Genomic DNA, 11,625 nt, shown 5'->3' with positions numbered 1-11,625 from the left:
GAATCTTTCTGCCTCATCCTCAAGGGTGAAGAAGGACCCATAATTTGTTGAATAAAGGCATGAACCCAGAAAGGGTAAGGAATTAGAGGAAGTGTAACTTTTTCTTACTCTTCAATTCATATATAGCTAGGTAGCCCCAAACTGTTTCTTAGAACTTCTTAGACAGTAGATTGAAAAACTGTTGGAAAAGTTGGTGAAAATATTGTACACTTCCTTGATAAGCGGCTCTAATTTAACAAACTGCTGTAATTAAGAAAAGACAAATGTGTATTTCTCACATGATTTCTCTTTCTCATAAATAAGAAGTGATTTCCCAGCAGGCCCTTCCTATGTACCTATGCAGGCAGTGGGCTGTTGAGGAACAGAAATTTCATCAACAGATTTTTGATAGCAAGGCCAGATAAAATGGTGATCTCAGCTGTGGTCCAATTCCTTTATCAATACACACAGTGGCTGGGATCTAGGTACCTTTCCAGGGGCATGGTCTGCGGTGTGTCTGGCCATAGCTGATTATGTAGCACCCCTTCATGGTGGCAAGAAACTGGGAAATCACAGAATTGTCCTATAAAATTGGTTTGTGGAATTTGTCTGCATCCATTATTTGACAATACTGACTATCTGCAACATGAGAGATAGGCCTTTTCAGGTTCTGATCTTATAAATCTATCTGGAGTCCATTTGAAATTTTCCATTTTTAGCTTCTCTCTCTCCAACATCAATCTCACTAACGTCCAAAGGCTTTTTCTATAGTTTGGTTAGGTGCAAGACAAGGTAGAGAGATTAAGAAAGTTGTGTTTTTACTTAGGACATGCATCTAAGTCCATGCTGGAGGTTTGTAAGTGGAAACATCAGAGCTACATATGACTATTTATTACCAGTATAGAATGAGTAACTTTTTAAATTGATACTCTCCAACATTTAAAAATGAGAACATATCACATATAAGCCTGGATATACATTGGGGAGGTTCTTTAAAACATCCTGAGAGACAATAATTGTCAGAAGCCAGGCAGTAGCTTGGCCCTTGAGAGAACATGTCCTTTGTTTCATTTTGGTTCCTACCATTCCCTTTGGACCCTTCAACATGGCGTGAATATAAAATGTCATCAAACATACCCTGAAAAGCCTTAGGCTTAAAAGTATGAGAACAGTTTTTTTTAAAGTATGGAAATTCATATTTTGGAGCATATTTCCAACAGAGCTGAATTTGTCCATGATTGCTTTTCATTCTGTTGAATTTCCAAGAATACAATGATTGACAAAGAAATGATTGAGCTTTGAGAATAGATCAATCTGAGTAAAGGTAAGCCTGACTGCACAAACGTTAAAAGTGATAAAATAGACATTTATAAAAATAATACAGCAGTGATTATAGCTCTAAATTGCAAATGCAAATTATAATATTACTAATATCTCCTTTGATTTTTTCCCCCTTTGCTGAGATAGTGACTAAAGGTAACTGAGAAACATCTGAACCCTGTTTCTTAGACAGGGGCAGCCTCATTTTTTTCCTCCATTAGATTTTTGTTCAACAGTAACATCAGTGATGCCTCTTCAGACCACTTTGCTTAAAATGAAAGTAGTGCTGACCTCTTGGCAGTCTCTGTCTTCCCATTCTCTTTTATTTTTCTTCAAAACACTTACCACATTTAAAAATATTAAGGATTTAAAAATATTTATATATGCATTATCCTTCCCCATTCACTAGAATGTGTGGTTTTTTTTGAGGGTAGAAATTTACACTTGTTTGGTTCATACGTATCACCTAGAATAGTGCCTAAAATTTGGCATATTTAAAGTGGATATTTGCTGAATAAAATCCAGTGTTTGTTGAACAGATAAGGAATGGAATGGGCACCTTTATTGTAACTGATAATCTAAAATATTTTCCAAAGTAGACTTTCTTAAAATTTGAATATTTTAAATTATTTTAAAACAGTTAAACCTGTTTTAAATAGCAATTTTTCCAATTTTGTTTTTTTCCCATTTTGTTTTTGTTTTTACCATAGCATCTTACATTTCTTTTTTCCCCCACAAATAGGACCTTTTATTTGTCACTATTAAAAATCTGGATTTTTAAACAGATTCTTGGACTGGTGGTTCATATCCATCAGCTCTCTCGACTTTAGCACCTGTCTCATCCCCAGTAGCTTTTCCAGAACTGCTACCTTCACCATGAAGTTCCATTAGTTTTCCCAATTCAAACTTGGGTTTCTTCAGCATTTTTACTTTTCTAACGAAGATGTCATGAAGAGGATAAATAGACTGGCAAGCCTTTTCTATGTCCTTCCCAATGCTATCTGGAATCAACTTACTGACTACTTCTTTTAAGTCATTTGTCTGTACCTCCCGGGTCATGATTTCCATCATCTTCTTCCGGATTTGGCGGACCTGTTGGTGCTGAGCATAAGAGGTCTTACTATCAGATTGTTGCGTTTTTTAGTAAAACCAACACAGAAGAGACGCAGCAAATAACCATCGGTAGTCTTGACATCAACATGAGCTTCAATCATAGTCTGCCATTTTTTGACCATGGAACACATCTTGTCCCGTGTAAGATCCAAGCCATGGAAGTTAGTCAGGCAGTTCTTACCCTGAACGTCCTCAGTGATTAGCTTGAATTTCCTAAATGCAACTTCATCATTCTGCAGATCAGCAAGGCTCACTTCAAACACACGACCCTTGAGGCCATCAGATGCAATTTTAGTTCCTTGAGTTCTCGTGACTAGTGTTTTCCCAATATTTCTTATATTGAACATGGCCAGGGCTTCCACATCATACCAGTCTTTCTTAGAAAATGGATCAACCACTTTCTTCTTGGCTCCCTTCTTGCCGCCTTTAGTAAGGCGCTTGTTCTTGCCGACCGCCATGGTGCCTCTGGGAGAGCCAAAAGGGCTTACATTTCTTAATGAAATAGAGATTGCCTCAAAAGGGACTATGGGAGATCTGACAGTTCTCCCATATTTTTTAATGTAGAACTTTTTTTAGAAGGGTATGTCTATTCCTCTTGTGATCAGGAAAAAAATAATCCACAAACATAATTTAATGATTCTTTTTAATGTTTTGAATTCTTAATATCCAAACACTAAAAACAATGAAGTTTGAAGACTACTAACAGAGTATAAATTGTTTCTAATTGACAGTCACTCAGAGTTTCAATATTTCCCATTATATCTAGCAAAATATTTCTCAATATTTCCAGAATCTCAACATTTCACATTATGTTTCATGTTTCTTTGCTCTGAATTTACTATAAGCAAAGGGTGAAATTGCTAAATTTAGAAATTATTCTCATCTCACATATGGGTCCCAAGACATTATAAGACATTATTATAAGCAAAAATAATCTAGTTGGGATGAAAAGAAAATAACATATTTAAATATTTTTCCTATTTTACTTCAGAGCTTTTGTGTTTTTTTTCTTCCTAAATTCATGATTAGCTTGCATTCATTTTTTTTTGTTTAATATTATGGAGAATATTTCTTAAGGTTTATTCTGATTTTTATTAATTTCTATTACTATTTTTATTTTATTAAAGTAGAATATTTGAGGTAACACATAAATTAATTCACATGGAATCTCTTTAAAAGGAATAGTAAGGTGATTTTGAAATAATTTTCTTAATCCTATGAAATATGGATCAAATAAGTCACTTGTTTTTGTTGATACATTTAAGTTGAATTTATTTCCATTCACCATGTGGTATATTTTAGCTCTCACATATTGTGTGTATGTGTGTGTGTGTGTGTGTGTGTGTGTGTGTGTGTGTGTGTGTGTGTGTTACTGGGGATTGAATTTAGGGCATTCTACTTTTGAGCTATACTCTGGTCCTATTTTATTTTTTATTTTAAACAGGGTTTTGCTAAATTTCTGAGGCTGGCCTCAAATCTCTTATTCTCCTCCTATATTGGCCTCCAAAGTATGCCACTGAGCCTTGCTTCACATGTATTTTTTTTTATGACTCACACCCTACTGCAGTAGCTGGCAAACCTGCAAAATGTAGTAATTTTGGTGTAGAGTCTCAAGGTGTAGATGAGAAAGAGTTGCAGAGAAAAGGTTTGGACTTCTCAGTTGTTGGAGATTGTGTTTAGGCCTGAATGTAATATTGTAGGTCTTGAGAAAATTTCTGTTGTCTTTATAGCTTTTGTGTTATGGATGTAGAGTAGTGAAGAACTCTGGCTCTGAAGTTATAAAAGCTTGAATTAAAAATCATCAATCATCATTTTATATCATTATGACTTTGGGCTTAAATTCCTTAACTCTCAATTAACTGGGTACCTTGTTACGTGTGTATCTACTTGTTTGTCTAGACAAGGGATCTATACATTATATATTCTTCCAAAACCATATAAATTGGGCCTTACTGTATTTATTATAATGATCAGAGAGGTTTAGTGACCTAAGACCTCCTAACTAGTAAGTGGCAAAGTCTGGTTAAAGCTGATGGAGTTTCTGATTTTGATAAATTGCAAAACTAAAATACTTTTTTCTATTATAACCTGCAGGAATCAGCACCTGCCTTATAAGACCTGTGGGCTCTGGGAGAAACAAAGATTTAGATATAATAAGAGATCAAGAGACAATGAAAATAAGAGGGAGCTTGAGAAAGAATATTAAATCAGGGCCTAATGATATTTTATTGACTTGAATAAAAATAGACTGAATTCTAATCATGTAAGATATTTTTAAGGGGTGAGTAGAGTTGTCATATCACTCATCTGAATTCATATATATATGCACATATATATGTATATATATACATTCAATATATTAAAAATCATCTAACATTTTATCTAACATTTTATCTATTATAATACAAACCTTATGTATTAACAATTTAGTGCCTGATCCAAAGACAAAAAGCAAAAACAAAATAGCAATTTGATCTCAAATTAGAGAGAGTGCACACAAATCTCTTAATGCACACTATACGTTTTAGAGATTACTTAGTATAATTTTGGCAATATGCATTTTTCTTATATACTTTGTTTTATAACTCCTCTTAGAAATGGTTTTATTATGGAGTGAAGGTAAACCATTTTTATGGGTTACATTAATTTTTGCATAATCTTTTACTATTCATAGATTTGTGCCAACCCTTTTACAGTGTGCAAAAAGTTTTGACCAGAACTGAACTGGAAGCATTTTAAGGCAATATGTTTGTAGATCTGTTATGTTCTAGTTTGCTTTTAGTTTTGTAGTTCATACCTAGGTCATATATTTATTTTTGTATAGAAATATTATTTTAAATGCTGATTACCTTCCCAAGACAGCCAGCTCCAACCTTAGAATCTGCAGCGTACCTGAAATATACACTGCGTGTATAATGAAAACAACTCCACAATACTAACTTGAAAGTGATCTGCCCTGAATGACTCATAAAGCTGAAAAACGTACCCATGGAAATACTCTGAGAGTCTTGGAAGAAATGTGCCATCAAAATGCAAATATGTTTTCATTTAAAAAGAAAAAAAAGTTGCTGTGTGGAAACTGGTTTGCATAGGATTTGGAGTTAACATTCCAGTTTTTCAACTGATTGAAACCATTGGCTATTTTATTTACCGATGTTCTTTGGACTTAATACCATCTGCTGCTCATTGTTGCAGCATGCAAAATTCCTGAGATTGTATATCCTTCGGCAGATTTCTTTGTAATGGTCTTTTTTTTTTTTTTTCTTCAGTCTCTTGGTTCAACTTTTCTTGGTAGCTCCAGTATTCTTTTTGCTGAAATCTGTGTTTTGGTGTAGATCTTCCATGACCCAAACTACAAGTTCCTAATTTCCAAGAGAAATAACAAAAGCACATGTAAATTTTTATAGCTGAAATTATTCTGACCCCATTACCAACATTAACTTTTTTTTATTTTTGATAGTGTGATTTGTTTTTTCTTCCTATCACTTTGATTTGTTCTTTTAACTAAAAGCATTTATCTTATGCTGTTATCAGTTATGGTTAGGCAGTATTCCACTCCACTAGCCCATGAAATAAAGCTCTCATCTGTTGGTTACTGTAAAGGGAAGAATGTTGAAATCTTAACCCCTGTAACATTGCATGTGAACTTATTTGGAGATAGGATCTCAGCAGAAGTAATCAAGTTAAAAGAAGGTCAGTAGAGTGGGCCCTAATCCAATATGAAAGGTGTCCTTATAAAAAGAGGAAATTGGTAAAAAAAAAAAAAAAGGCACATGCAGAGAAAACACTGCTGAAGACTAGAGATAGGTTGCCACAAGCCAAGGAACTACCAGAAGTTGGGAGAGAGGTCTGGAGCATATTTCCCCTGATGCTTCTTTTTAAAAAGATTTTATTGGTGCATTGTAGTCATACATCTTAATGGAGTACAAGATAGTAGAGGCATACATGCACACATCACCCAATTAGACCTTACCCAAGGAAGCATGGCCCTGCTAATACCTTGACCTCAAACTTTTGAAACTGTGAGACATTAATTTCTGTCTTTTAGGCAAGTTTCTGGTACTTTGTTACTGCAACTCCAGCAAACTAATACACTTATCTACAATTTTTATTGCTGATTCTGTCTTGAGATTTCCTATAGGTTCAACACTTCAATATATAGGCACAAGTAGTAACTTCCTCAACAAGACCGGTAAAGCCAGGAAATTAAAACAAGAATTAACAAGTAGGATGGCATCAAACTAAAGTTTCTTCTTATCAAAGAAAACCATCAAGAACCTAAAGACTTACAGAATGGGAGATCTTTACCAGGCACCACCCTGATAGAGGGCTAATATCCAGAATATACAAAGAGCTCAAAAGACTCTACACTAGCAAACCAATGAACCCAATCAAGAAATGGGCAACTGAATTGAATAGACACTTCACAAAGAAGAGATACAAATGGCCAACAGATACATGAAAAAATGTTCAACACCATTAGCCATCAGGGAGATGCAAATCAAAACTATACTGATATTCCATCTAATGCCAATCAGTGTGTTAAGCATAAAGAAGTCAAATAACAACAAATGTGGGAAATAGGAACTGATGGTGGGAGTGCAAACTAGTTCACCTGCTATGGAGATCAGTGTGGAGATTCCTTAGAAAACTGGGAATAGATCCACCATATGATCTGGCTATACCACTCCTAGGTATTTTTCCAAAGGGGTTGAATTCAGAGAACTATAGTAACATGAATGAATACCCATGTTCAAAGCAGCACAATTTGTAATAGCCAAAATATGAACCAACCTAGGTCTCCATCAACAGATGAAAAGATTGCAAAATTATGGGAAATACACACAATGGAATTCTATTCATCAATAAAGAAGAACAAAATCAAGGCATTCACAAGAAGATGGAAAGACCTGAAGAACGTTATGTTAAGTGAGATCAGCCAAGTACTGAAACAGAAGAGACTTATGTTTTCTCTAATACGCTCAAGCTAGGGAGTATTAGGGATACCAGAGGGACTCCAGATAATGGAGTGGAAACCTCAACGAAGCCAGAAAGGAAGAGTAGGGGAGGAAGAAGGCTGGAATTTATTAATGAAAAGCTCCATTTGAGTATGTGTATATATGTGACTATTACATTGTGAACCTGGACACTCAGTACTGGGAGGGAGGAAAAAGGGAAAATGGGGGGGGCACCAAGTACTGTGTGAATATATGCCATTGTCAACATGATTCACATCATGATGTGAGACTATAGTGCACCAATAATGAAAACCTTTCCAATAATCCTCCTTCTTATTTTTTTTAATTTTTTTATTTTTATGTGGGTCATATTGAAAATAAGGCCGGGCGTGGTGGCGCACGATTGTAATCCCCGTGCCTGGAGGCGGAGTCAGGAGATTTGTGCAGGTTTGAAGCCAGCCGTGTTGGTTCAAGAGGCCCTGTTTCCAAATTAAAAAGTATAAAAATAGGTCTGGGAGTGTAGCATGGAGGTAGAAGGGTTTCCAGGAATCCCAGTACCATTAAAAAAAAAAAAAAAAAAAAGTGATAAAGAAGCCGGGTGTGGTGCTGCAGGCTTGTAATCCCTGTGCTTGGGAGGCGGAGACAGAAGGATTGCATAGGTTTGAAGCTAGCCTCGCTGGCTTAAGAGACCCTCTTTCCAAATAAAAATATAAAATAGGTCTGGGAGTGTAGCCTGGAGGTAGAAGGGTTCCATCTCCAGTACCACCAAAAATAAATAAATAAATAAATAAACATTAAAAAAAGAACTACTGTAACGTATGCATACCCATGTTCAAAGTAGCATAATTTGTGATAGCCAAAATATGGAACCAACCTAGGTCTCCATCAACAGATGAATGGATTGCAAAATTAAGGGAAATACACACAATGGAATTTTGTGTGTGTGTGTGTGTGTGTGTGTGTGTGTGTGTGTGTGTGTGTGGTGGTAGTGGAGTTCCTGGATGCCCTTATACCTCTGGGCTACACTCCCAGACCTTTTTTTTTTTTTACTATTTTATTTGGAAACAGGGTCTCCTAAGCCAGCGCGCTTGGCTGGCTTCAAACCTGCGCCATCCTCCTGTCTCTGCCTCCCAAGCGCAGGGATTACAAGCGTGCGCCACCACACCCAGCTCACAATGGAAATTTACTGAGCTATAGAAGAACAAAATCATGTCATTCTCTAGAAGATAGAAAGACCTGGAGAGCATTATGTTAAGTGATATCAGCCAAGCACAGAAAGAGAAGGGACTTATGTTTTCACTAATACGCTTAAGCTAGGGAGTATTAGGGATACCTAGAGGGACTCCAGATAATGGATAACCCAGATAATAAATATATTTATTTATTTAATTTTTTGCAGTACTGGAGATGGAATTCAGGGGTCATTCTGTCTCCAAGCTATACCCCCAGCCCTGTTTTTTAATTCTTAATTTGAAATAAGTCTCACTAAGTTGCAGTGACCTAGTGCCCACTAAATATTAACTCTTTATTGTTCCTTCCTAGATCCTCCCAATTACCAAGCACATCCCCACCTGGCTTCAGTCTCTTAGGATTTGCCTATTCTGGGCATTTTATATAATGAACTCAGACAATATATGCCCCTCTTTTTCCTAGTCTCTTTCACTCAGTATAATGTCTTCAGGTTCATCTATGATGTTATATATATCAGTACTCCATTCCCTTTTTTAACTGAATGATGTTCTGCCAAATGGATATACTTCTTTTGTTTATTAACTTTGCTGTTATAAACATGTGGGTTGTTTCTACTTTTTGACTATTATGAATATTGCTGTTGTGAACATTTGAATACAAGTTTTTGTACAGATATATCTTCTCTTAAGTATGTATCTTAGAGATCAGAGTGAAACTGAAAAGTCATAAGATAGCATTAGGTTGGACATTCTGACCTACTAGCAAAATGTTTTAAAAAAGCCACACTTTTCATTTTTCTCATGAGAGTTTTACACATCTTTGCCAACACATATTTGTTCATTATAGCCATCTTAGTAGGTTGAAAGTGGTATTTTATCATGGTTTTAATTTGTACTTCCCAAAATACAAATGTTGAAAATCTTTGGAGACATTTGTCCATATTTGAGTCAAGACTTAGTCTTTTAATTTTTAAAGTTCTTGTCAATTTGGGTGCATTTTATATTTTCTTCTTGCCCAACTGCTCTGGATGCAGCCTCCAGTGTAATGTTAATAGAAGTAGTAGAAATAAACACCCCTATTTTGCTTAGGAGTCTTAGGAGACGAGTTTTCATGCATTCACCATTAACTTAATGATGTTAGCTGTGTGGTTTCCATAGATAACTTTTTTTCTGGTTGATAAAGTCCCCTTGCATTCCTAATTTGTTGGGTGTTTTCTTAATAAAAGTTGCTGAATTTTGCCAGACTCTCTTTCTGCATCTATCAAGATGTTCCTTTTTCCCTTATTTAGTATGTTACATTCATAGAGTTCCCTTTATTGAACCAAGCTCATATTCCTAATATAGCTCGTACTTGGTGATCACGTATAACACATTTTATATGTTACGGGATGTAGTTTGCTTGTTGAGGATTTTAATGTCTATATTCATAAAGAATACTGATCTGTAATTTTCTTGCATAGTCTGTCTGCTTGTGGATCAGAATATATTGGATCCAAAGAATGAATTTGGAAGTGTTCCTTTCTCTTTTAGCATTTGGGAGAATTTAAGAAGATTCGTGTTAATTATTTTGAAAGACTAGAATGTTTCTCTTGAAGATAGATATAAAGGTTCTCCAACTGGAATCATTTGGCTCTGGCATCCTGCTTGACACAGTACCTTTTTATGTTGTTACATAAAGGAATTTATTTTCTTTGTCTTTATTTATTTATTTTTTTGATGGTACTGGGGGGGTGGGTCCCAGAGGCTTTCTACCTCCGGGCTATACTCCCAGACAGACCTATTTTATATTTATTTGGAAACAGGGTCTCACTAAATTGCTGACAGCCTCACTAAGTAGCTGAGGCTGGCTTCGAACCTGTGCGATCCTCCTGTCTCAGCCTCCCAAGCACAGGGATTACAAGCGTGTGCCACCATGCCTGGCTAAAGGAGGTTATTTTCAACAAATTAATAATTAATGTAAAATTATCATCATCAAAATTAGGTAAAATAACATTATGCTAACAAGATTAGTCAGTCACAAAAAATAAGAAATTGATGCTCTCCCTAATATATGAAATTTGGGAAGAAAATGAGTCATGGGAGGAAATCTAGATGAAAAAAGAGATACTATAGATGAGCAAATAAGTCGACCTAAGGGAAGAAGAGGGAAGAAGAGGGAAGAGTGAAATTCTCTAATGTTCATAGTGTACATTAACAAACATATCAAAGTCAATCACTAAGCCAAACATGAGAAAGAGGGAGGGGGGAAGGGGAGAAAATGGGGTGGGGATTGGGTAAGGGCTAATTGGGTGATGTGTGCATGTATGTCTCCATCATCCTGCACTCCATGAAGACCTAAGACTACAGTGCACCAAGACAAAGTTTAAAAAGTTAGGTAAGATAGTTAAAAAGTAGGCAAAGGATGCATAAAAACAATTCTCTGATAGAGAATATAAATGTTATATATTTAGCGTAATTAGTAAAAGAAAATAAAAATAAAAAATAAGATTCTGTTTTAAATCCATCAGATTGGCAAACATTTGAGAAGTCAGGCAGTACCTGCTCTGTTGGTTGTCTAGGTGGCCATAATAAAGCAAATTATATGGTTTTATCAACATACATTTATTGTTTTACGGCTCTGGGGCTTGAAATCTGAGGCCAGGTTCACAGGATTGTTCTTTTGGAAGGCCGTGAGGGTGAACCCATTATATGTTCCTCTTCTTGCTGTTGGTGGCATGCTGAAGACGTCAGCATTTCTTGAGTTTTGCTAGATCACCATGGTTTCTTCTTTACCTGGTGTTTACTTTTTTAAAATATAGATACTGGTCATCTGGATAGGAAGCCAAACTTCTTCCAATGTGACCTTAATTTAATTGCTAATGACTGTATTTCCAAATAAGAATACACTGGGTTAGGGCTTCAGAATATGTATCTTAAGGGAGTATACAACTCAGTCCATAATATCAAATATTGCAGGGGATGTAGAATAATGCAAACTCTTATACACTATGGCTGGAAACATTAACCAGTGCTGTTATTTGAAAAAATAATTTGGTAATAGGCATTAAAATGATAATACATTAACT

General features: G+C 35.7%; 1 pseudogene across 1 annotated transcript; it reads right to left on the bottom strand.

Moving 5' to 3' along the window:
• Positions 1-1,853: 1,853 nt before the first annotated feature.
• On the bottom strand, positions 1,854-2,870 carry LOC308262150 (small ribosomal subunit protein eS1-like; annotated as a pseudogene). The gene has a single exon. The product of its transcript is annotated as a small ribosomal subunit protein eS1-like (transcript).
• Positions 2,871-11,625: the final 8,755 nt, after the last annotated feature.

The sequence above is a fragment of the Muscardinus avellanarius genome, assembly GCF_963383645.1.
Source record: "Muscardinus avellanarius genome assembly, chromosome: 4".
Lineage (NCBI taxonomy): Eukaryota > Metazoa > Chordata > Mammalia > Rodentia > Gliridae > Muscardinus > Muscardinus avellanarius.
Note: the sequence above shows the minus strand (reverse complement) of the source record. Positions and strands in the feature narration are given on the sequence as shown.